The sequence below is a fragment of the Coloeus monedula genome (assembly GCF_965178545.1).
Source record: "Coloeus monedula genome assembly, chromosome: 15".
Classification (NCBI taxonomy): Eukaryota; Metazoa; Chordata; class Aves; order Passeriformes; family Corvidae; genus Coloeus; species Coloeus monedula.
This window is the reverse complement of record NC_138795.1, coordinates 18,026,403-18,051,309: the sequence shown is the minus strand read 5'-3', so window position 1 is coordinate 18,051,309 and position 24,907 is coordinate 18,026,403. Positions and strand designations below refer to the sequence as shown.

The following is a 24,907-nucleotide window of genomic DNA, read 5'->3' as shown; positions in this document are numbered from 1 at the left end:
GATGTGTTCTCTGACATCTGCTGAGCATGGAGGGGGCTCCAGGAGGAGCTACCCTCAGGATTCAGCTTCTGAGCCACAGTGGCAGGAGTCTGTTTCTGTGGGTGTTACTTGACATGGGCTTTCAATACCTGTGTCCACCGAACTTCGTTGGACACTTTGACCCAACCTCTTGGTTTATGAGCTACATTCTTTGAAATCCCAGCTGTTCATCCCTTAATTGTAGCATCTGATTCTCTAGCTTTTCCCCCTCCTCTTCCACTTCGCCAGGGGAGAGCTGTTTTCCATTTTGGCTTTTGCTCACTTCTCACAATTCCAACAGAAAATAGTTTTCCTTTTTAAACTTGCATTGCAGATCCCTCCTGGATTGAAATGGCACGGATGCTTATTTGCATTTGGGTTTTATTACTCGGAGTAAGCTTGAGTCTTGCTGCTGGTGCTGAATGGCAGAGCTAGAAGAAGGCGGCCTAAATTCATTACTGATTCTGAGAAGCTTTGTAAAAGCAGAGTAGTCCAAGGTCTTGTTTCTGGGATCAACTGCCTGGAATGCAGTAAATTGACCACATGAGTTGTAGCTAAGTTTGTAATATAACTCACAGATGGCAAGACCCAGATCTTTGTATGATCTGTGGCAGTCAGGCTTTCTTGGTGTATATTTTATTAATTAAATGAAGAAATTTCAAAGCATATTGAGTTTAGTTGAACATCGATTCCAGACTTAGGCAGGGCAAGAGGGCAGAGCAAAGCGTGGAACTGAATGATGCCAAGATTAATAGTGCAATCAATGAAGAAGTTAGTAAGAAATATAAGAAAATACAATGGAAACAGTCTTTTGTGTCTTAACTCCATGATCTTGTGTGGGTACATGTTGACATGTTGCAGTTTGCTCCAAATAAAAAGGATGAAGCTGTATATTTTTCAACACTACTACCAATTTATCCTGGCGTTGCCTTTGCACTGGCAGCTGGTGAGATTCCTCTCCCACTGTAGGTACAGCCAACATCTCTGCTTTTCCGTGCTGTGCTACTCAGCTCTGCCTCAAAGTTAACAGAACTCCCATGAAAACTACATGGATATCTAAACTACTGAAAGCAAATGCATTAAAAAATCCCCAGTGGGCTGACAGCTGAAATATTTCTGTGTTTGAGAAGCTGGTATGTAGAATGGAGAAGTAAGAAAGTGTGTCACTGACACAGGAATCCACAAACTCTGTCGTGACAGGTACATGCTCTGTGCTGTAACCCTCTGGGTGTCATTAGCACAGGGCTTGGGCAGCTTGCCTTGCTGTCAGCTCTCTGTTGCACGTGGCAAACCCTGGAGGTGGTGGCTTTGAGGCTGGGCTTTGAAGGGGTTTGGGGTTCGCAGGGTAGAAAGCAGAGGCAGTGCCTGGAAATGCAACCAGCAGTTTCCAGCATGCTCTGAACCTGCAGAAGACATCAGTTATCTGACTGACATGTAAGACTGGAAATAAAAGCTTCCTTAAGCTTTTGACAGTCAATTTTTATTGCCTGGTGCAGGAGCCCTGAGGGATGGGGACAGTTGAGCTCCTTTCCACGAGCCAGCAGTGGTCGGAGTTGTCCAGCCCTGTTTAGTATGCACAGGGACGTGCAGAGAGCTCTCATTTTCAGTCTATTCTGTACCCCATCAATTTCTAATGCATACAGCTCCCCTTTCATGCACACACCAGTAACTCAGCCATGTACCAGCAGAAACATTGTCAGGAATTGTAGTTTGGCGAGTGCGGAATGCGGACCCGGAGCCCCATTGTGTACCACATGCTCTTGTACAATAAAATCCCTTGTTACTACATTTGGAAACGATAAATCATGTTACATAAAGTAGCCTGACAGGTCCCATTTCAATGGGAATTTTAATGCTTTTATATTAACATTCTGACTGTGTCCTTGACTGTCTGGATTGCATTAGAGGTGCTTGGCAGCAAATGGAGAAAAGCCATTGGGAGTTGGTTCAGAGCAGGCATTCCAGGCACATATCACTTCAGGATGGCTTTTTATTTTCCCTGGTTTCCATCTTCTCTTTGGCCTCAAGTGCTTGAGCACCACAGCAGTGTCTGTTTGGGGGTGGGGGGTGTGTTTCTTTTTGTGTTAGATTTTAACCTAACCTATGCTGGTGTGGCACAACTGGAAGGTGGGAGAGGTGGCTGAGCCAGGCTGTGGCCCTGCACTGCCTCAGGGAACTCTTGCAGGCCGCCGTGGTTTGGATCTCAGGGTCTCCAGAGAAGGTCTCAGTACTGCTGGATTTGGACCTGGTGGACCCATAACTTGCTAAATGCTGGATTTGCACCCTTGTGTCTGTGTTCAGTGCAGTTAGGGGAATGTACTGCTCCAAACAAGTGCTGTTTCCTCAACCTTAATTGCACTATTTGCTTTTCTTTCCTAAGCTTCTTTGAGCATCTCTGATGCTTGGAAGTGATTGGGCAAGAAAGTGCCTAGCTTATCTATTCAATATCTGCTGGGAGAAATCATTTGTCTTCAGAACTACCAGCAAAGGATATTTCTACTCCTGACACAGTTGCAATTTACAGAATGGAGATGTGTTTTCATGATGAATTTGCCTATTAATGATGTTGATCCACAGCTTTGTATTCCCATCAAGGATCCAAGCTTGGAAAGGAACATGTGAATTTTCACATGACTGTAAAATTCATTTATAGCAAGTATCTATACACTGAAAGAGCTCTTGCACAGCCCTTTTAATGAAAGCATCTGTTTCTGTGGAAATAGATGTGAATTTAAATGGCACACTGATCGTGTTGATGATAAAGATGCTGATAAAAATTCTGCCTTGAGATAATCTACACTTTCTTTTTTAATATTGTTTGTCAGTTTAAGATGCCTGAATGCTGACGTGATGGATGTGGTTTGAAAGCCTGGATGGGTTTTCCTGTCATGGACTTTGCTGCTCAGTAGAGAGCTGTGCTGTTATGCTGGGCCCTAATTTCCATAGACATTATTGGTTTGACAAAGATGCTGCTTTTAAAAACAGAACATTTCTGAAGTGATAAGAGAATTTTAAGTTTAATGCTTACAGGCTGCCATAGAGTAAATATTTCAGCGTCATTGGAGTGAAGCCAGATGAAGATGAGAACTTCACACTATGTCAGTCAGGCATTTTTGGGCTACAGAGTCAAGCTTCCAGGAGTTCACCCAACACCAGCCTGGTTTGGGACTTAGTGTGGGGTTTTCAGATGTTCTGGCACCTTCTGTTTCTTAGGGAATAATACAAGGACTTACTGAATTTAAGAGAAGCCAGCTCAGGCAGTTTTGTAAGCCTCGTGATCTTTGGGTTTTGAAGCTCTTCAGTCTTCTCTGTCACCCCAGTGGTTTCCCTGAGCTCATCCCAGTGTTGATGTGGAATTGCTGGTTTAGAGACCCCAAACAACTTGGGGTGCCCAGCCCCAGAGGGGAGGGAGGGCAGCACACGTGGGCTCCAGCTTCGTGCCCTGGGTGGGGACACATGCCAGTGCAGCCAGACACTGCTGAGGCCGTTGATGCCAGGGGCACAACTTGCAAGTCCTGGATGCTTTTTCAGACCCAAGACAGTTTTTGTGCTGTGCAGATGCATTTCTTAAAGAAGCACCTGGCTGGCTTAGCGCCTCCTGAGAGAATCCAGCAAAGGCCAGCACTCACACCTCAGGTCTGGTTCCAGTACGAGCCTAGATGTCTGTTGAAGTCTTAAATCACTGCTGCACTCCATCCACTGCCTTCAGCCTTTGCTTGTTTGGTGCAGAGCTGCCAGCGAGAACTCTCTTAAATTGAATAGATTTGACAGCAGCTGGGACTTGTTCTGAGCTGCCTTGTACAGCAGAACTCACCCTTGCAGCCTTTCCACGCTTTGCAGCATTTTTGTTACTGACTCCTAATGTATGTAAAAGAAGGAAGGTGGCTGCCCTCACTTACAGTGCTCACTGCAGCCAGCTGTGCAGCAGAGCTGAGCTCTGGTGCTGGCTCTGAGCAGGAATTGAGTCCTGTGGATACCTTGAGTGGCAGTGAGGGCTCCCATCCTACCGGGTCCCTCCTTTCCCCCCTCACCCTCTGGTTTTGTGTTGGTGAAACACCTGGGTTTTCCTTTCTTGTCAGGCATGTGTCCATCTCCAATGTTAACACATTCTAATCTTCTAATAATGTGTTATAAATCTCGACCTTTCTTAATCTCATGTTGATCAAATAACATTTAAGATTGGTGCAGGGAAAACCTGCAGTAATAATGTGTACAGCCTTGTTTGTGATATGGATGTTGGCATTTTGCAGTGTTTTACTTTTGGTGAGCTGTAAGTGGTTTTACATAAATACACTAATGCTGTTCATGGATTCTGCTTTAACATTGTGCTTCATGACTTAATTCATTTGAATTCTACTGTTTCGTAGGAAAATATTTGAACTTTATCTGCCTACATAAGATCAAATATGTAGTCACCCCTAATGCAGCTCCATTTGGTGATACTTGAGTAATCTCTCAAAGTCAAAATGAAGGAGTATGGATGGAATGGAGCATGTAAGTTTGCACAGTGACTGCTGATCTGTGGATAAACAGTCTTTTAGCCTCCAGCAGGATCATGCTCTCAGTGTGCAGAAGTATTACACACACAACTGGGCTTTTCAATTCCTCTTGTTGGAGGAAAGGGATGATGGAATTATTAAAAAGATGGAATACCACAGTTCTTGTATTGCAACAAAATATTTGCATCTCAAGTCCTCAACTTCTCCTTTTGCTTTTGTGTTGATCTAATACAAACTCTGGGTTAAGTTCCATCTGCAGGGTGGGATTCAGAAGATAATGGAGAGGGAATGGGAACGGTCACTGTCCATGTACACACGTGTCCCTGTGGCTGTCTTCTGCTACCACTTGTCTCCTCTTCAGTGCTCCCATGACATGCAAAACCTTTTGTGCTCTTTCATTTTTTCCCTTTCCAATACCTCTTCATCGTTTTTACAGCTCCTGCTGCAAGCATTAGAGGTCTTGATGGAAACCTGGATATTCTCTTCTGGATGTGGTGTTTATTATCCAGACTCTGCTCTTGCTTAATCTGTTTTATCCTGTGTAAGAAAGCTGATGTTCTGTAATGCTCTTAATGTGTCCTGGAGCTTTAGACCTCCTTTGTCCCAGAAAGTCAACAGAATCAATACAGAATAATTAGCATTTGTGGCTTATCCAAATAGTGGCAGCCCTCTGGAATTTAAATAGAGCCAGAAGAGTGACTTAATCCTTCTCATGTCTGAGAAAAGGATGAGGCTTAAGCTGTATCTTGGAAAGCTGTTGAAATAGAGGAGAGAACTTTGGCTTCCTTCTGGCCTGCACTGGGACACATTCCTTTAGCAGGAGGGACGGGAGTTAGAGGGGAAACAGCAGAGCCAGCTTGTGTATGGCAGGGTTAAAAACCTACTCAGGCTGTCTGAAAACACTCACTTCATGACTTTGGAGACTGGATACTCACAAATTATTCTTGCTGAACAGGCATTCTAGAAGAGTGGTTTCCTTACAATAACAGCAGCAAAGCCAGAGGCTGTCAGGCCAGGAGCTGCCTTGCAAAGGTGGGCTAAAAGGTGCATTATTCTCGGCACCAGTTAAAAAAAGCATTGGCATTGGGCCACAAGAGGAAAACCAGGGCATGTGCAAAATTAGCAGTAGGCAGTGAAGAAACAAACCCAGATGGTTCTGAGCTGGCTTTCACAAATACCTGTGCCTTCCATAAATGGAGGGTGTTTTTCTTTATTGTGTGTGTCAGAGTGAACGCAAATATTGTGGGATGTGCAGCCACTCGTGGAGTATCGACTCCACTGCATTCCCATTAGCCTCTGCCTGTCAGAAACAAGGCTTTTGCCATTCGTTGGGTGCTCCACTGCTGCCATATGTGGCCAGAAAAAAAAAATTGCTTCTCAGCTCCGAATCTCTTTGATATGCCCGAGGTGCTGTCAGCTGTGGTTTGCTGAATATGATAACGTGAATTGACGTTATCAGTTACTTTCTAAAACCTATGGAATGATCTGGGGAAATGAAGCCTGCTCATTCTCTGGGGGGAAAAAGGGCTCTGAAAACAGAAGGTTTTTGGTTTAGAATTGGTTCAGCTTTGTAGGTGGGGTGTCTTGAGAGTGAAGTATCTGTGGGGCACAGGAAATGTGCGTGACATGGGAGTGTGTGGTGGAGTGACTGGACAGAGATGAGGAACATCTTGGGGATGCAGGTGGGTTGGTGTGGGTGCCATGACTGCTCCAGAGCATCCTTCTAGCTTGCCTTTCATCTGCTGGGGTTTAGGGAATTTATTTTGACCTCGTATTTAAAGGATGGATTCCTTAAAAAAAACAAAAAACTTTTTGTTGCCTTTGATTGAATTTTGGAGTAAGGTTCCCACCTACAAGCGTGGCAGACAGCTTTTTTTAATATGATGACAGATGAAGATTTAGCTATGAGGCTGCACACAGGGGCAGTTTGGGAGAGTTGGAACATTGACTATCCTAAACTATTCAAGACATCAAATAATTCTGATACTGTTAAATTTCTTTTCATGTTGTCTTCATATATTAATATAGTTGCATAGTTTTTCCCAAAATTAAAATACATACAGAGATCTTGAGGAATGCTGAAGATACTTCAGTATCTTCAGCAATTTCTTTGAGACACCAATCTCATTATGTGCTTGAGACTTTATTTATTTTGAGTTTATTTTCTTTTCTGATATTACCTGCAACATTGGTATATGATGCTCTAAAAAGCCCCTGTTTGCTGAACAGGAAGATAACCCTGGGACTTGTTTGTAGCTCACATATTTTTGTCCTGTATCTGGTGTTGGAAGTTGATGGATGTTTTTCCTTTCAGGCTTCCCAGCAGATGAATTGCAGCTGTGAATGTCAGTGGTGCTCAAGTCAGATCCCTCCATAAACATGCTATCCCCATGTTTTTTAACCCGATACTGTGCACTGCTTTTAAGTATGCATTATTTTTATTCAAATCCTCTTGACTAAACCCCAGAATTAATGCAATTAATTCTGCTTGTGTAGAGGTTGAGCAACTGGCTACGTGGTACTGCCCAGGTGGCTCCTGCATCTGTGGCTTCAATGTCATTTCCCTCTTTTCAAAGGGTTTGTGTGTGTGTCCCCTCCTCACCACTCAGCTTCCTGGATTGTGTAGGGAGAAATGTGGGATGTGGGGCTCCTCTTCCCTACTGTGCCTTTGAACCTCTCCTTTGAGGAGTCTTTATTGAGTCATTTTGGGGGAAGAAGGTGACTTGAAGGCTCTGATGTCAAGTACAAAATAAGACTGCAGCCATATCACTTGATACTGTTCCCCTTAAATGCCAAATTGTGAATTTCCTTAGAGGCAGAATGAGTTTTTTGGGCATCTCTCCAGGAGTCAAAGAATCCCAATTCTAGAGGTCACTGGACTGAGAAAAGCCAAGAAAACGAAAAATTACTGAAGAGGAAGAAGTTGAAAGCCCTTCTGCCTTGTACCTGAGCAGTTTGACCCCTTTGGAGCTAATGGCCTACAAGATGGGTGTGTTCCTTCCTGCAGGACCTTTTCATTGAGGAAGGCAGGGTCTTCACCAGTCCATGGAGAAGTTGATGTTCTCGGGTGGGGAGGGTGGGTTTGCAGCTTTGGCTCTCTGGTAGCCACAGGTGAAGCTGCTGCCCAGGCTCACCTGAGTGGGTGGGCTGGGCTCCTGCTCCTCTCAGTGCTGTCAGTCACAGCTTTGCTCGCCCTGAGGGGCTGCTCCCATGTGTGCAGGTGCTCAGGGATCTGCTGTGGGAGCTGTGGAGTGAGGAGAGCCTGGCAGGACAGTGTGTGGAGAGAAAAGGTGGTGATTACACAAATCTTGCTGTCCTGTACTGCCCCGTATGCTCTCGTGAAGGCTTTTTCACAGGCAGTGTAAAGCTGCCTTTTTGGTGGCAGATACTGAATTCTCCAAACTTCCTCTAAATTTTTATCCCCAGTCAGTTTTGTTGTGCTGTGGAAATCTATTTCCTTCGTGCCCCCAAGTTATGGGCATCCACAGCTGGACTTGAGGAGCTCTTTTTGGAAGAGCAGGACTACACCAAGTACACAGGGAACTTGTATCCCCTGGGAGTATTCCTGGTGTTATTTCCAGTGGATTGATTATTTTATGCGTTTTGTAAACTTGCTCTATGACTTTGATAATATTACCCACTCCTGGAGCAGTGCCTGTGTGAAGGGAAGGGTGCTGCAGTGAAGTGTAGATTCAGTTACAGCTTATTTCTTGGTGTAAAACTGAATTTACCAGCTGGGTTTTTCAGATTACTGTCAGCTTAAGTACCTTCAATCTCCCGGGTTTTCTGTGCCAGTTTTCACAGTTCTGTGTATTAATTCTGTTTGTTTTGAATAGCTGTTACTTTATCACCTATCTAATGCTATTTGAAATCATGTATCTAATGATCTCTTTAGAAGTAGAGGCTGATACAATAAAAATGTGAAACGTCTCAGCATCCCGTAGCACTCTGCTTTGTTTTCCTGGATGTTGAGGTGATGCCACCTTTCCCCTGCACCTCACGTGTGCTGACTGTTCCTAAATGGTTTATTTGCTTTGACATTCATTTTCTTTTGTAGAAGGGCAGCCACTTCATATGTGTCAGGCTTGTGCTGGAATTTTAAATACTTTAATGCATTCTTATTATCTGCAAGGGTGGCTGGCTAATGAGTTAGCTTAGTAAATAATGGCTTGGTGGTGCCTTTGTGAGAAATGAAGGTATGCACACCACGTTTTAGTGCTTTTTAATCCCACATGTGCCTTGGTGAGTCACTGGCTCTGAGTAGATGGAGGGGATGTGGATGAGGTTGGCTTGGTCTGAGTGCACTCAGGGGGATCCCCCTCCTGGGCACCGAGGGCTGGCTGGTTCTGAGCCCTTTTGGCTTCTCAGGAACTTCACCTGACTCCACAGATGCTGAACCTGCAGAACTGCCCCAGCCCTGGGGCCCAGCACAGAAAGGGCCTGGAGCTGCTGCAGCCAGGTCAGAGGAGGCTCCAGGATGATCCGAGGGATGGAGCAGCTCTGCTGGGAGGAAAGGCTGCGAGAGCTGGCATTGTCCAGCCTGGAGAGGAGAAGCTTTGGGGTGACCTCACTGGGGCCTTGCAGGGCCTGAAGGAGCCGCAGGAAACCTGGAGAGAGACTGTGGAAAAGGGACTGGAGTGCCAGGACACAGGGAATGGCTTCTCTCTGACAGAGGGCAGGGCTGGATGGGATACTGGGAAGGAATTGTTCCCTGGGAGGGTGGGCAGGCCCTGGCACAGGGTGCCCAGAGCAGCTGGGGCTGCCCCTGGATCCCTGGCAGTGCCCAAGGCCAGGTTGGACACTGGGGCTTGGAGCAGCCTGGGACAGTGGGAGGTGTCCCTGCCCATGGCAGGGGTGGGATGGGATGAGCTTTAAGGTCCCTTCCCACCTAAAACATTCCGGGATTTTGTGATGGAGAGGAGATTCTGCTGCTTTTGCTGCTGCCAGGGCTTGAGGTTCTTGACAATTAGTCAGCTTTTCCTGCTGTTCCTGGTTTTCAATGCCTCTTGCTTGCTGTCAAAGGCAACTTCCTACCTACTCTCTGTTGCCGTATTGCAGGTTAAGGCTGCTGAATCCCCCTCTACAGGAAACACTTTAAAATCTGTTGCAAATTAAACCTATTTATATTTCTAATAATGAATAAAGGATACATTAATTCTAACGTTGAATGTCTTGTGACCATATTGGTAGGACTGCTTTATTATCTGTTTCTCTAAGCTGTCTTGCCAGGAGTTAGGTGGCTTTATTCCCAGATTTATAATGCATTCTCTTCCTCTTGGAAAGGGCATATGCTGCCTTGGCTCACTCCTTTTAATTTGAGTTTTGCAGGGGTCTGTGTTGTTCCAATTTTAGTTCTATTTCTGAAGCCTTTTGCACATATGTAAAATTTGATAAAAACTACAATATCTCAAGGCTTTTACAATTACTGCAGGTGTAAACTTCAGCCTGCTTTTCGTGCTTCTGGATGTATCTATTAATTCATGTAATCTGCAAAGGAAAAACTTGAGATATTCCTCAGATAACGTTGCTGATTAACATAAAAAAGAAAAAACAGGCCTGTAAAAAAGCAGCTCCAGTGGTAGATTACTCACCAGCCCCAGCAGCTCTCTGGTGGCTCCTGCAGAGGTGGTTTTGTCCCCCTGATTTGGTATTCTGAGACATTCCCCCATCCATCCTGCTTCTCCCATCTAACCAGGCATACTGGAAGTGAGATGAATTGACCTGTAGCCAAGCTTAACCACTCATCACTCAGCAAAACCCCTTGGGAGGAAACAGCTGGAAGTGTTGACAAAATATTGGGCAGCCCCCCCTGAGGTCGGTGCTGCTGTCACTCAGAGCCTGGGTCAGATCTCACCTGGCTGCACAGCAGCGGGGGGGATCCAGCACCACGTTGATCTGGGTGCTGCATGAAACCACTCTAGGTTTAAAACAGGGCTCTGAGCAGCAGCTGTGATCCATTCCAGGGCCTGCAGGGCTGTTGTGACACCGTGCTGTCCTGCTGCTTTCCCAGCACAGCTCTTCTGCTCCTGTGTGGGCTGGGTGGGAGCTGGGGGCTGTGGTGCAGGGGGAGGCACAGCCTGGCTGGGAGTGCTGGAGTCCTGAGCCCTGGCACCTCACAGCAGGCAGGAGTAGGAGCACGGGATTGCAAACTGCAGAAGGAGTAGGATGCCAGACCTGCTGCAAAATAACCTTTTTACATCTGGGCTTGTGTGAGATAGAGCCAAACACTCCTCTGCCTCTCTCTGTTGTGGGGCAGGAACTGCCCTGGCGTGGAGGGGATGACTCTGAGCTGGGCTCAGGGGGTCAGAGCATGTTAATTACACCAAGCTTTGGGGCTCCATCCCTATGTGGACCATTCACTGGAGAGCTGGACTCTGACCCTTGTGGGTCCCCTCAACTCACAATATTCTGTGATCTGAGCGTGCTGCTCCAAGGGGGTCCTGGCACACTGAGCCAGGGCAGGTCAGAGCCCTTCAGCTGGCTCTGAGCTCAGCTAAGGAACATCTTCAGGGTAACAAGAAATAGAAACCTGTGCCATTTTGCAGAAGGTTTCAGGTACGTTTCCTTGGTTAATGCTGGGTCTGGTCTGGCTTGTAGAGCCCCAGCATCGTGATGTAATGGAAACTGGGGAAATTCAGTTCCTTGAAAAGTCAGGTTTAGCATGTGATGTATTATTGCCAATTTGGGTTTTCTTTTGAGCTTTTAGGGAAAAGATGTATGTTGTTACAGGATGACTTTCTTGGTACCCTGGCACTTTCCTACCATTACATATCTGTATAAATAGATATTTTTGCTTCAGTGGTAGAAATGTACTGCAGAGGTAGAGAACCTTTGTGCTGTATATCGTAAAACCTATGCTATTAACTTTTTAGATATAAGAATAAGCCTTAACAGAACACTGGTAGGTAGCTTTGTTACCTGGTAGTGGTATAAAAGTAGTACAAAATGTTTGAGAATCTGTGGTTTTTCAGACCTGACAAACACCTCTCTTCATCCATTCCCTTCCTCCCCCACACCACAGGTGCAAATAATAGTAAAAAAAATTACTTTCTGCTGTTGCAATAATGCTTTTTTCCCCCCTCAAGAAATAATATATTGATAGCACTAGACAGTAATTTTGAAGGTTTGATTTCACCATGACTTAAAAGGGGACTTATAAAATCATAGAATATCCTGAGCTGAAAGAGCCCACAAGGATTCCAATGCCCTGCACAGACACCCCAGCAACCCCACCCTGTGCACCCCTGGCAGCTCTGGCAGCCTCGGGGCCGTGCCCATTCCCTGGGGAGCCTGGGCAGTGCCCGGCACCCTCTGGGGCAGAACCTTTCCCTGCTCTCCATCCCAAACCTCCCTCTCCAGCCATTCCCTCCTTCCCTGAGCTCTGCCCTCAGCTCCTCTGCTGCAGCTGCACCAGCCCAGTGCCCTCAGCCGCTCCTCGGGTGGCCCCTCCAGACCCTTCCCCAGCCCCGGCTCCCTCCTTTGGACACTCTGGAGCAGCTTGGGATCTCTCTGATGTTGTGGCACCCAAAGTGCCCCAGCATTGGAGGTGAGGCTGCCCCAGCCCAGAGCAGAGTGGGACAATCCCTCCCTGGCCCAGCCTGATGTCCCCAGGACAGGGATGTCCCTCCTGGCTCCAGGGCACTGCTGACTCACATCCAACTGGCCATGGACCAGCACCCCCAGGACCCTTTCCAGGGGCTGCTCTCCAGCCCCTCATGCTTGAGTCCATACACACAGCCAGCATTGCCCCATCCCAGGTGCAGACTCCAGCCCTTTCCCTTGTTAAACTTCCTATGGTTGGTGATTGCCCAGCCCTTTAATTTGAGGTCTCTCTGCAGAGCCTCCCTGCCCTCAAGGGAGTCCCAGTTGTTGGCAAACTGCCTTAGTCTTCCTTTGAGCCCTAGGTCCACCTCATTAATGAAGGTGTTGAAGAGCACAGGCCGAGGATGGAGCCCTGTGGAACCCCAGCAGTGACTGGTGTCAGCCTGATGTCACCCAGTCACTGTCACCCTTTGTGCCTGACCCATGAGCCAGTTGCTCACTCATCACATAACATGGTTGCCCAGCTGTGGGCTGGACAGTTTGTCCAGAAGGATCCTGTGAGAGATGGTATCAAAAGCTTTGCTGAAGTCCAAAAAGATCACATCAACTGGCTTCCCTTGATCATTCAGGTGGATTACCCTGTTGTAGAAGGAAATCAGGTTCAACAAGCAGGACTTTCCCCTCCTGAAACCATGCTGGTTGTGACTGATGCCTGTGTTGACCTCCAGGTGTTTTTCAACACTCCCAGAATAATCTTCTCCGTAACTTTACCCGGCACTGAAGTGAGACTGACAGGCCTGTGGTTTCCGGGGTCCTCCTCCTTGCCCTTCTTGAAAATCAGGACAATGTTCCCCAGCTTCCAGTCAGCTGGGACCTCTCCAGATTCCCAACACCACTCAAAAATCATTGAGAGAGGCTTTGTGATGATATCAGCAGCTCTTTGAGCATTCTTGGATGAATCCCATCAGGCCCCATAGGTTTGTAGGGATCCAGCTGGAGCAGCAGATCTGTTCAATTTCAGGGTCAACTGGGAGCTGATCATTGTCACAGTCATGGTCCTCTGGCTCAGGGCACTGGGACCTCGTTGGTCCTTGATCCATGTTGAAGACAGGGGCAAAGCATGCATTCAACACCTCTGCCTTTCCCTGTCCCTGTCTGTGACAATCACCTGATCGTCCTCATCCTGGAGCACATTGATGTTATTTCCACACTGCCTTTTGCCATTAATATGTTCGAGAATTCTTATTATCCCCCACAGTTCTGGCAGCTCCAACTCCAGCTGAGCTTTGTCCACACGGATTTTCTGCCTGCAGTGGGCAGCAGCATCTCTGTGTTCTTCCCATGTCACCTGACCCTGCTTCCGCTGGGCACACACCTTCCTGTTTAGCCTTATTTCCAAGGGAAGATTCCATGGGAGCTCAGGCTGCTGCTTGGGAGTCTCTGAGCTCAGGAACCCCCCTGACCAGCCCTACCCAACCCTCACCCTGGGCTTGCCTCAGTCCCTGCTGCCACCCCTGTGGCTGCCTCAGGCACTGACAGTGACGTGCCCAGTTCCCGTGGCCTGTGAGGATGCTGGAGTTAAGTTGCTGTTGTTGCTGCAGCAGGAGCACACGGTGGGAGGGTGGATAGGTTCATATACAGGTCAGTGACTGGGGGTGAAATTTGTCCCTTCATATGGTTGAGATCCAGGGAATCACAGACTGGGTTGGGTTGGAAGGAACCTCAAAGCTCCTCTCATCCACCCCCTGCCAGGGACAGGGACACCTTCTGCCATCCCAGGGTTCTCCAAAGCTCCATCCAACCTGGCCTTGGACGCTTCCAGGGCTGGGGCAGCCACATTTGGTTGTTCTTAAGATGTGAATTCTTACAAACCAGTCCCAGTGTTTTCAGCTGCTCCCAGCTTTGCCCTTGAGTGGGAATTCCAGACTGAGTTACAGGGATTAGGAATTGTTTTTAGCCCGGAGCAGTCCTGAAGCTTTTGGTCAGTTGCCATTAAAGTTAAAAGTGCTATGAAATTTGGAGGAAGACTAGCACATTCTCCTGGATTTTCTTTTTCATGAGGGAACAGACTGCAAGACTGAAGTTGCAAATTATAGCTCTCCTATGAGGAAATAAGATTTTTGGAGGTTTTTTTATATTGGTGAAGCGACTGGAAGTACTTTACTAACTTGAAATATTTGGTTTGAAGGCAATGGAATGGTTTTGATAACAGAGGTAAAACAGCCTGTCTTGATTATAACTGCATTACATAAAAAGAAGACGTGACCAAACAACTTGTCAGAGTAGAAATCAGGCTGTGTACTTGCCTTGATAGAAATTGTTTTAATAATCACAAAAAAGTCCTATTTTCTGCTCAGAATGGGTGTGGGTTTGATTTTTTTTTCCTGGCTCGGTTCACTAAAACCTGTTCATGTTCTTTATCATATTTTTCACCTTGTGCCTGTGAGCAATCTGCATTAAGTATGTGGACTTGTCATTTAGTCCTAGTCCTGTCAGTAGTTAAAAACACCTTGCATAAGCAAATGTAGCAAACAGGATGGAGTAATATCAAAAAAATACCCTTGTATAGCTCCTTCCACAAGTGAACTTCTCACTAGTGGGGTTTTTTTTTGAGATTTACTTTTGATTTTTAAATATTTTTTGACTGATTTCAGTTAGTTCACTGGGATTACTGATTGCATATATTTCATATTGTGGCACAGGAAATCCACCTGAAATGTCTCTATTTTTTAAAAAATATATATTTAATTAATTGCATATGTGTGCACAATGAATGTTTTAGAGGGATGAGGTGGTTGGGTTGCTCTGTTATTTGCATAAGCTCATATTTTTGGAGTGGTTTCCTGGTGTTTTCCTGGCTCCTGTGGGTGTCTGATGGCCAGACAGGATGGGCTGGGTTTTGTTGGTGGCTGTCCCAGCACAGGCTGAGGTTGGGGCAGTGGCAGTGAGCCGTGTTCTACAGTGGAGCTATGTTTGCATGAACAATTGAAATTGCTTTCTAAAGCTGATGATCACTTATTAATTTGCCTGATGAAGACTACTGGTTTTGAATAAATGGACAGTAAAAGTAGATGTCAGAAAGTTCCCCTCTTGATGATGCAGCTTTATTGGGGCATATTCAAATGATGGAGTGCCCACTAACAAGAAAGAAAGCAGAGTGCAGCCTGGTGGCACCAGCTCATTTGAATGTGGCATAAAGCTTTTTCATGTGTCTCTGGATACTCTCCCTGGCACCCTTTGTCAAGTTAATTGTTGTCTGTAGACAGCTGTAGGTATGAAGGGACAATATCCCTGGGATTTATCTGCTGGGTGCGCTGGAGTCTGCCTCCACTGTGTCCATGTTCCATTTGTCCCTGTGTTTCAGGGTGTGCTGTCAGACAGGGAGGGGCTGGGGAGGCCTGAGGAAGATGTGGAGCACTCACATCCCACAGCTCTGGCTCCAGCTCCGTGCCATGATCCCACTGCTGTGCCAGTGCTGTTTGCTCAGGAACCTCCTGCTGCTGTCCTGGTCCTGGCTGGGAAGGGACAGCTCTGCAGCATGGGAGCAAAGGCTTTGAATTCATTCCAGAAACACCTCCTGGATGTGGAGCTAAGCAGTGGTTTTATCCAAGTTTCAGATTTGTCGACAAATATTTACACTGCTGACAAACCCAAAACTTGGAGTGGAAGAGGCACTGCAGCTTGTTCAGCAGTTCCCAGCACTGAGGGTATTTTGAGTGATCTGTAAATAACTGAAATTCCTTAGTCCTGCTGCCATTGTGTTGTTACAAAGGGGGCTCTGTGGGTGTTTGGTGAGTTTAACTATGGGTGGTATTTCAGCTGGTCTAGAGCCTTGCTCTGCACTCACTGGCAGGGAGTAATATCTGGCAAGAGCTCACTGCACGTGAGACGTTGAGGCTGCTGCTTTGTAGTTTCAGTGAAGGGTGAACAGACATCTCCTAGAAGTTCCTTGTCACCATAGACTCCGGGAACTTGTCAGAAGTATTTGGTTTTTGTTCTGTTCAGGAGTGTAGGTCCTGTTAGAGATGCAGTACCTGCCAGAGCTTACTGGGGTTTTTTTGGTTTTTTTTCCCTATTCAACCCAATCAGATGTCTAACCTTAGCCTTTTTGGAAGTTTCTGGATGCTAATTGCAGGCAAAAGGCATCTGTCATGTAGTCACAGCTCCCTTACTTCCAAGTTCCACAGTTGCTGTGGTGCTAATGGACGTCCCAGAGCTAAGCCAGTCATCCATAGAGAAGAACATAAACTAGAGATGGCTTTCTCTGCCTGCTGCCCTGTGGCTGTGGAATCCTTGAAGGCCTGGACCCTGAAGACAGGCACTTGATACCCAGAGAGCTTCCAGCTGTCATTAGGCATTCCACAGCTTGGCTGCTGCCTGTGCTCGGGTCAGCCTTGCAGTGGCCTGCTGCCCCCCTGGGTGCTGAGCTCGGTGTTTGTCCTACCTGGAAGCAATTCCATCTATTTCCATCTTCAGGACTGTCTGGAAAGCTTGAGGAGGAGTTCTTTAACCTTTAAATTATTCAGCCAGAATTTCAAGCAGATGTTGCTGTTTGTTTGGGGATGCTTCAGGGCTAGATGGGATCAATAAGCAGTTCCACGTCTTTACTGGAGCGTGTTGTCTTCTCCCGAGGACAACAGAGGTGGTGCTTTAATATCTCCTGCTCTTTCAATCAGAGGTGTGTGCTTAGACCTGGGGGCCTGCAACATGGCCCTGCTGTGTGGTTTTCCCGACTTGGTGGTTTGTTCCTGCCTCTCATCCTTTGATAGGTGTGTGCTGAGGGTGTTCAGTGCACAACTCCCCTCTGGAGCTGCTTGGGCAGATAAAATTTGCCTTCCTGAAAGCAGAGGTTGTTAACAAAGCTGCTGAGAGTGGCTGCAGTGCAGGGGAATATGTTTTTCCCCCAGTTAAGTGCTGTGTGGTGACTTCAGAAATGGAAACTCCTTTGTAGTCTTGTGTCCCTGTCCCCTTTCCCACGTTCTCCCTCCTAGCAGACTGTGTCATTATTAGCTTTACTAAGAGCTCTATTAATTTTATTGGTTTTTTTCTCTAAAAGAATTAAAACTTAAAGCGGTGTGAGGGTGGAAACAATCCATTTGAGGGCAGAAATTGATAGTCCCAGCTAACAGCACATGGCTTTTGAGGCAGAGGTTCTGGATATGTGATGGATTATTAGGAGTTAGTTGGAAAGAGAGCAAATGCATCCTAATAGGAATAGTTGCTGTAGGGTTGAGCTGGATTCCACCTTAACGTGCTTCTCAATGTTTTTAGCTCTCTGCAAACATATAAGTAAAACTACTTCTTGCAGTAAGATTTTCTGAGTATTTTGTACACTTCATAAAGGATATTTCAAGTATTTTAGTGGCTATATAGTTAAGAGGTATCTTAGAAGGACCTTTCTGCTTGAAATGCATTTCCTGTATCTAGTGCTGTCTTTAATCTCATGTAGTCTCACGAAACCCATTCTACCTACTAGATATGCAGTAAAGCTGTTCTATTTGGTAAAAGATTGTATGTTTAAACAGCAGAAGTCCTCACTGCTCCTGTATTTTAAGATTAAAAATTCAGCTGCAACACTACCTTCAGATTCAGAGCCATTAGAAGGGATTTTTCAGATTTATTCTCCTGATTACAATACAGAAAATTAATTGCTTTTGACTGTAAAGAATTATGACTCATTCATTATTTAAGAACCTTCTTGATGGATGAACCTTTTCCACTTACTCCAAGATTTCCCATGAAATATGGCTGGTTTTTTAACTGGTATAAAGCATGATGTACCTCTGTCAAGCAGTGGCTGCACTGCCCACCCTTTGGGGTAAGGAATGGTGGAAGGGAAAACCAGCACCTCCTGTGTGTCCAGTTTGCTTGAGTATTCAGTGTGCAAGGAGCAGAGTTTGCTGGGAGATAACAGGGAAGTTACTTCCATGGCATTTAAAAGAAATATTTTGGTTTTATAAAAGAAAGATTTGTTCCTTCATTTAAACATGCAGGTAGCAGAGAATACGCTTTATTTTGCCTGTTTACACTGGAAGTGTTACATACTGTGGAGAAGAGCTTGGGTTTAACTAAAGGGATGTTCCCCTCTGGTCATGGTTCAGCTTCTTGCTCCTGGTTTTTATGCTGTTTGTTCAGAAGGTCTCAACTTTGTGTGTGTTTAACTCTTGTCCTTTTAGCAGACTTAGAAGGAAAAGTCAAATTACAGACCTTGTGGATTAACACCTGCTGAAGAGCTGAAAGCAGGGTTTGGTTACCTATCAGCTCAGAAAAGTTTGCTCAGTACCCTTGGCAGCCAAACCTCTGGAGTTGTGCATCACAGAAGTAAACCCGGAAATTTGTTAATGAGACACTTGTCACTTTCCTGTTTCATAGAATCACAGAATGGTTTGGGTGGGAAGGGGCCTTTAAAAGCCACCCCAGTCCAGCCCCCTGCAGTGAGTGGGAACAGCTTTAACTAGATCAGATTGCCCAAAGTGCTGTCCCACCTGGCCTTGAATGTGTCCAGGGAAGGGGCATCCACCACCTCTCTGGGTAACCTATCCCAGGGCCTCACCACCCTCACTGTAAAAACATTTCATCCAAAATAAGGCCCAGACCATGTGAATCCTATGTCAAATATGACAAATAGAGCTTTAACTCATTTTAATAAAATCTTCTAAAATCTTCATGGTAATGAATTTTTTGATTAGGTAACAATGATTTTGTAGAGCTTTTCCTTAAGAACAGATTACAGAAAATACTGACATCAGGGTTTTGTGGTGGGTGAACACTCACACTGAATCCTGTCCCTTAGCCTGGACATTCACTGGAGGACAGTCAGGGTTTCCCAGTGCTGCAGTTTTCAGTTCATTTGTGCAATCCTCTCTAGTCAAATTCTTGAATCTCAATTTTTTAGCAGTTGTCTTAACAGAGCCTGCATTTAAGAGTAAGTTGCTAGTGATGTTGACATTTCCTTGTTACTAATTGGATTTAAAGGTTTTGCATAATGTATTCAGAATACTGGTTTTTCTCTGAGGTACGTTACCTTTGGTTGTGAGAACAACTGGGTTTGTAGTTGAGAGATGCTTTTGCTTGTAAAATTAGTCTCTGAGAATTAAAAAAAATAGATATATCATGTGCTGCTCTGAAGTATTACAAGGATTTGAGAGGCAGTTTGCCAACTGACATTTAAAACCCTTGAGAACTTGTTCCAGCCAAACCTTTTGATAAAAAAGTAAATGCAGCTAATGCTTAGTTACTAAAATGATTTTAGCTGGCGGTTCGGTGCGTGTAATCATCTTGGAACATCCTGAAACTTGCTCTTTTGTTCAGTTCTCTATCAAGGCTTTTGGGCTGTGTCCATGAACTTGTCAGTTCTCAAACCCAGGAATCCTTCCCGTGGTATTGAGGCTTGGTGGCTCTGAACGTTGTGTCCGCTCTGGTAGCCCATGGAAAGAACACTGCTTGTACCAGGAATGTTTTCGTGGCCCTTCCTGGAGGGCTGTGACTCAGAGCTGATGGGATGTCTCACTGTGTGACACCTCTAAACCTAACGGGCTCTTTGTCCTTGCTGAGCTGTTGGCAGGGCGGTCCCGTTGGAAATGCCAGCTCCTGGCTGGCGCAGTGACCCACAGGTGGCCATGGTGGTGTCCCTGGAGACCCAGGGAGCACCCAGGGGCAGAGCCAGGGCTCGCAGCTCGGCTGTGCCTGCCCTGATCCCGATCCAGCTACTCCAGAGGCAAGAGTTTGGCTTTGGTTTGGTTTTCACTCCCAGCCTGCTCACGCAGACAGGTTTTGCTCATCAAGAGACACCTGGTTTGGGAGGAGCCCGTGCAGCCCTGTTCCCTGTGGTGCAACAGAAGGTGCTGCATTTGGGTGACTCTGGCAAATGGCCCAAACCTGACTTGCCTGCTTGGGACAGTGGGTGCAGACTGGTTTTAACATACCATGAAAGAGTGAGCTTTTGACACCTCTGCTTGAAAAGGGAGGAAGAAAGAGGCAAATTCAGTTTTACAGTATACACAATTTTAATAACAAAATGCTTCTGTACACTGCACTTGTTTTACTCCATTACTCACACCCCCTCCCACCAGAAGTTGGCTCTTGAAACATAATTTAAACACAACGCATCAAGGACTCTCTGTAATCTTGGGTTGCTAAGCTGGTAGAATAGTTCACTTACTAGTGTTTTCATTAGTAAAAAGAAAAACGGGGTGGGTTTTGTTTGGCTTTTTACAAAGGAGTGGTTGGGGGATGGCAGGTGTAGCTTCTCAGTGCTTACACAGTGGTGTACAACCTGCTTGCACAGTGGTGTACATTGGTGTTTCACCCCATCTGGGGCCTGATTATACCCCTCAAAGCTTTTGGTACCTTTCCCTAGATGCCTCTCAAAAGAATTTTACACAAGATGTGAAATGCTGAATTTCCAGCTGATTCTGAAATTATCTCTAAGCATCCTGCTAACGTGGTGCCTTAAAAAGCAAAGCCCAGCACCAATTTTAGCATCTGGGACATTTGCAGTGGAGGAAGGTGTGGGGAGGGAGGAGCTGCTGCCTTTGGTTTCTGTTGTTTCCTTGCTTGTTCCTTTTTTTGGGGGGGAGGAGAAATACTGTATCCCCTTCTGAACTTGTTTAATTTTTTATGGAAAACTTCATAAGAAAGATGAAATTCAGCTCCTGGGTAAGTTTCATAGGTCTGAACAGATGGATTTTGATAGCTACACAGATCACAAAATTAAATCAACTTTATTTCCATTAAAGTAGTACAGAAATTATCTTAGACACATTAAAAATAAGTGTGTAGTGCAGATTTCTGCTTTAAAGCCACAGGATGTTTCTGGTTTTACAAGGTAGCTATAGGCTCCTGTCTTCTAAGGGGGTAATGGGACAGAAGCTCAGAGGCTCAGATTTGCATGTGGCTGATCACTGAAAAATCGCATCATTTCTGCTTGGGAGAGAAGCAAACAAAACCAAACACTGCTGGAGCAGCATTTGTTCTGTTTCCATCTGATAGGGAACGGGAGCTCAGTGCAGAGAACACTTCAGCTGCAGACTGAACACTCACCCATTTTACCCTTCATCGGGTAATTTTTACTTGTGTGCATTTAAACACTGATCTAATGCAGAGCGACTAACTGGGAGCATTAATTCAGCCTGTTCAGGAGGATGACTCAAAACCTGAACTTGTGCTGCTGGGTTTCCATTTCACTGACGTGAGGGAGGGGAGCAGGAGAAGCTGCCTGGAGATCAGCGAGGCTGGAGGAGATCTTTGGATGGGACAAGCACCTCAAGAGCAGTACAAGAAATTCTGTTTCTAAAAGACCCAAAGACCTCTGAGGCTGTGCCTCGGGGTGTTGAAGCACCTGTAAGCAATGTAGGATCTGTACAAACCGAGGCTGTGCAGCAGAGATGGTATTTGGGGAGGGCAAGTTAACAAGCTCCTGTCATCACCCAGTGCTTCTACTGAAATACGATTAATTTAAACCAAATCATCGTGGTTCTTGTTCCATCAACAAAATAAATCAGAGACTGCAGAGTAGCACAATTATTCCAATCCCCTCCTTGCCTGGAAGAGTCACAAGCAATTGCAAATGGAAGACAGTAACTTTAAAATAAAAAATATTAACAGCCTCTGGCTGTGTCCTTGTGTAGAACGATGGCTCTGCCTGGTGCTTGCTGTCCCTCCGCAGGGAATTCAAGTTGACTTCACTGCTAGTGTTTGACATTCTGTGAGTTTTATGATACCTGTTACCCTAAATGTAATGTTTGCAGAATTGCTTTGCTTATTCCCGGAACCTGGCAACAAATGGGCTTGGAAATAGCAGACGTAAACCACGGCATTTGGGAGATGGGCTGTGGATGAGTGTGGAGTACAGAGCGGGAGTGGGAACAGTGCTGGGCTGTGCCTGCTGGCCTCCTGCTTTGCTGTCTGCAAGCCAAGCACTGCAGGACCAGTGGAAACTGGGAGTGCTGGTGGGAGGGAGAAGTTGGGTGCCTGGGTGGGTTTGCTTGGAGAGGCACTGGAACAGTGCTTTAATGCTTGGAAAATTGCCATGAGTGGCAGGGATGGAGACGAGGGTTAAATCCAGCCCTGCTGGAGCATCTGTCTTTGCTCTTCTTGGGTGTAATTACAAGCTCATAAAGATGGAGTGGGATGGAGCTGGGGTGTTGGCAGAGCACCTCCTCTGGAGGAACCTCAGCTCTTAATTAAGCAGCCACTTCTTGTTCCTGTTGGAAGACTGACGTGGTGCCCCTTGAGCTGCCTTAGAGCAAGGGTTACTGCAGGGCCTGCAGGGAGGGGGTGGGATTGCTTCCTGCAACTGCAGCTGAGGCCCTCAGAGTTCAGTGGTGACATCTGATGGGGGATGGCAGCGTAGCCAGATTATTTGGCTGCCAGGATAATTAACGGGCTCAGTGATAACTTTGTCTGTGCTGGTACCCTGCAGCTGTAGGTAGAAGTCATCCCTAAGTGCCTCCTCCTCAGGCTCCCAGAGCTGATCTGTGCCAGCTCTGACCAGTGTGGGGTGAGGGAGGTGCACAGGCAGGGAGAGCGATGCCCACTCAGTGCCCACTCAATGCCCACTCACTGCCCACTCACTGCTCCCTCACCTGCCCCTAGAGCAGCATCCTGGGCCTCAGAAGAGCTGTGAGCACTTAGTTATGGGAAGGAGCAAAGCAAGTCTTCCTGCAGTCAGCTAAATACCCCTGGGCACCAATATGGGTTTGTATTTCTCAGCTTAGCTCTGGCCTTCTGCTTCACATGAGATATAATCATACAGAACATCTGCTCTTTGTCCACCTACCCCGCAGGATTTTTTGTAGTCAGTTAAAAGCAGTAATTAATTTCCCAGAACAGGTGTAAATGGACTCATCCTAGAATTAACAGTAACAAGAGTTCAAAGGTATCTCCATGGAAATCCATTAGGCTTCACTGGATCTCTTCCATTAAAGTACAGAGTCAAGGGAAATAAACAAAATATTGGTTTTATAATAAGGGCACTGTATGTAAAAGTAAAATGATGCAAATTAATATCTTCAAAACCAGCCATTGAAAAACCCTTATGTAAAATTTTAACAGAAGTTACTTATCTTGCTATAATTGCCTTGGACGAATTCATCTCACAAGAAAACATCAAACTGTTGTATAATTGCACCCTAAATACCTCACTAAGTGGTAATATAGAGAGAAAAGCAGAGTGAAATAGCAAACAGATTTTTATGCAGTGTTTCTTCTGTTTAAAAAGTTTGTAGGATAGTTTAGTACATCACAATTAGCATACTGTAATTATGGATTTGGTCAAGGTATGGCAACACTGTGAGGAATTTCGTTTCTTCATCAGGGTGTGCTGGTAATTGTTTAACACTGCAGCATTGGACACAACACATTTTTTAGTTATACATACATGTATATATATATAAAATAATTCTCCATCCCTCTGCATCTTTTAGCTTTGGTTAGAATGTTTACAATATTTGAGCAATTGACTTAAAAATAATGTAATCCTTTGCAGACCCCCCACCCCCCCACCCTTGTGGCATCTGAGTACCACCATCACTGCATAGATCTGCAAATATTTACATATAATTTCATAATAGAGTATAAATAGCAATATGGTACTTCTGGCTAAAGAAACCAAATTACCCCTTAGAATGAGGTGTGTGTGTATATATATTTATATATGGGGGTTTTTTAAGTCATACTAGTTTAGATTCTGTCCCATATCAAGTAAGAAGCAAAACATTTTTCAGTGAACTATTCTATAAACTAATCATATTATCCTAACTTATCAGAAGAGGTCTTTTTTTATCTTGAATTTTGGAAGAGGAGGACAAGTGAGAGCTTATATTACAGGGGCTAATTCTGTCTCCAGAGAAACTAGTGGAGTTAGTGCATGAAAATAGCTTCCCAGCGAGAGGAAGCCTCAGCTGGGGGGGCAGCAGGGGGACAAAGAGAGGCTTCTTCCTTCCTTCCTTTCTTCCTTCCCTTTTCTCCTTAACCTCGCTGTTGATATTTGCTTTTAATCAAGAGAACCTTGCATTAAGGGTATTTACACATGAAAAGGTGTTGAAATGCTGTTTGTTCATTGTCATTAAGTAATTAGCCTGAATTCATGAAAAGCATCATCAAGTGAAACCAGGGAGCTGAGCACTGAATGTACTTAATATTTCCAATCGATCCCGGCGTGCTGAGCCTCCCGAAAGAAGCTACACTGCCAGTCTGGGGACACACGGAGGGCTGTCCTGCTTCTGGGGCTGTGTGTGCCCATCCTACCCAGGGCTGTGTGCCCATCCTGCTCCTGGGGGTGTGTGTGTGCCCATCCTACCCGGGGCTGTGCACCCATCCTGCTCCTGGGGGTGTCTGTGCCCATCCTTCCTTGGGGTTGTGTGCCCATCCTGCTCCTCTGTGTGTGTGTGTGTGTGCCCGTCCTGCTCCTGGGTTTTGTGCCCATCCTGCTCCTGGGGGTGTGTGTGCCCATCCTACCCGGGGCTGTGTGTGCCTATCCTGCTCCTGGGGCTGTGTGCCCATCCTGCTCCTCTGTGTGTGTGTGTGTACCCATCCTACCCAGGGCTGTGCACCCATCCTGCTCCTGGGGGTGTCTGTGCCCATCCTGCTCCTGGGAGTGTGTGTGCCCATCCTTCCCGGGGTTGTGTGCCTGTGTGTGTGCCCATCCTGCTCAGGGCTGTGTGCCCATCCTGCTCCTGTGTGTGTGTGTGCCCATCCTGCTCCTGGGTGTGTGTGTGTGTGTGCACCCATCCTGCCTGGGGCTGTGTGCCCCGTGTGTGTGCCCATCCTGCTCCTGGGGTTGTGTGTGCCCATCCTGCCCAGGGCTGTGTGTGCCCATCCTGCCACTCTGTGTGTGTGTGTGCCCA

General features: G+C 46.1%; 1 protein-coding gene across 1 annotated transcript in view; it reads left to right on the top strand.

The window, feature by feature from the left end:
- The window catches only part of CTNNA1 (catenin alpha 1), a 120,139-nt gene that overhangs the window by 35,093 nt on the left and 60,139 nt on the right, over nt 1-24,907 (top strand). The window lies entirely within an intron of this gene.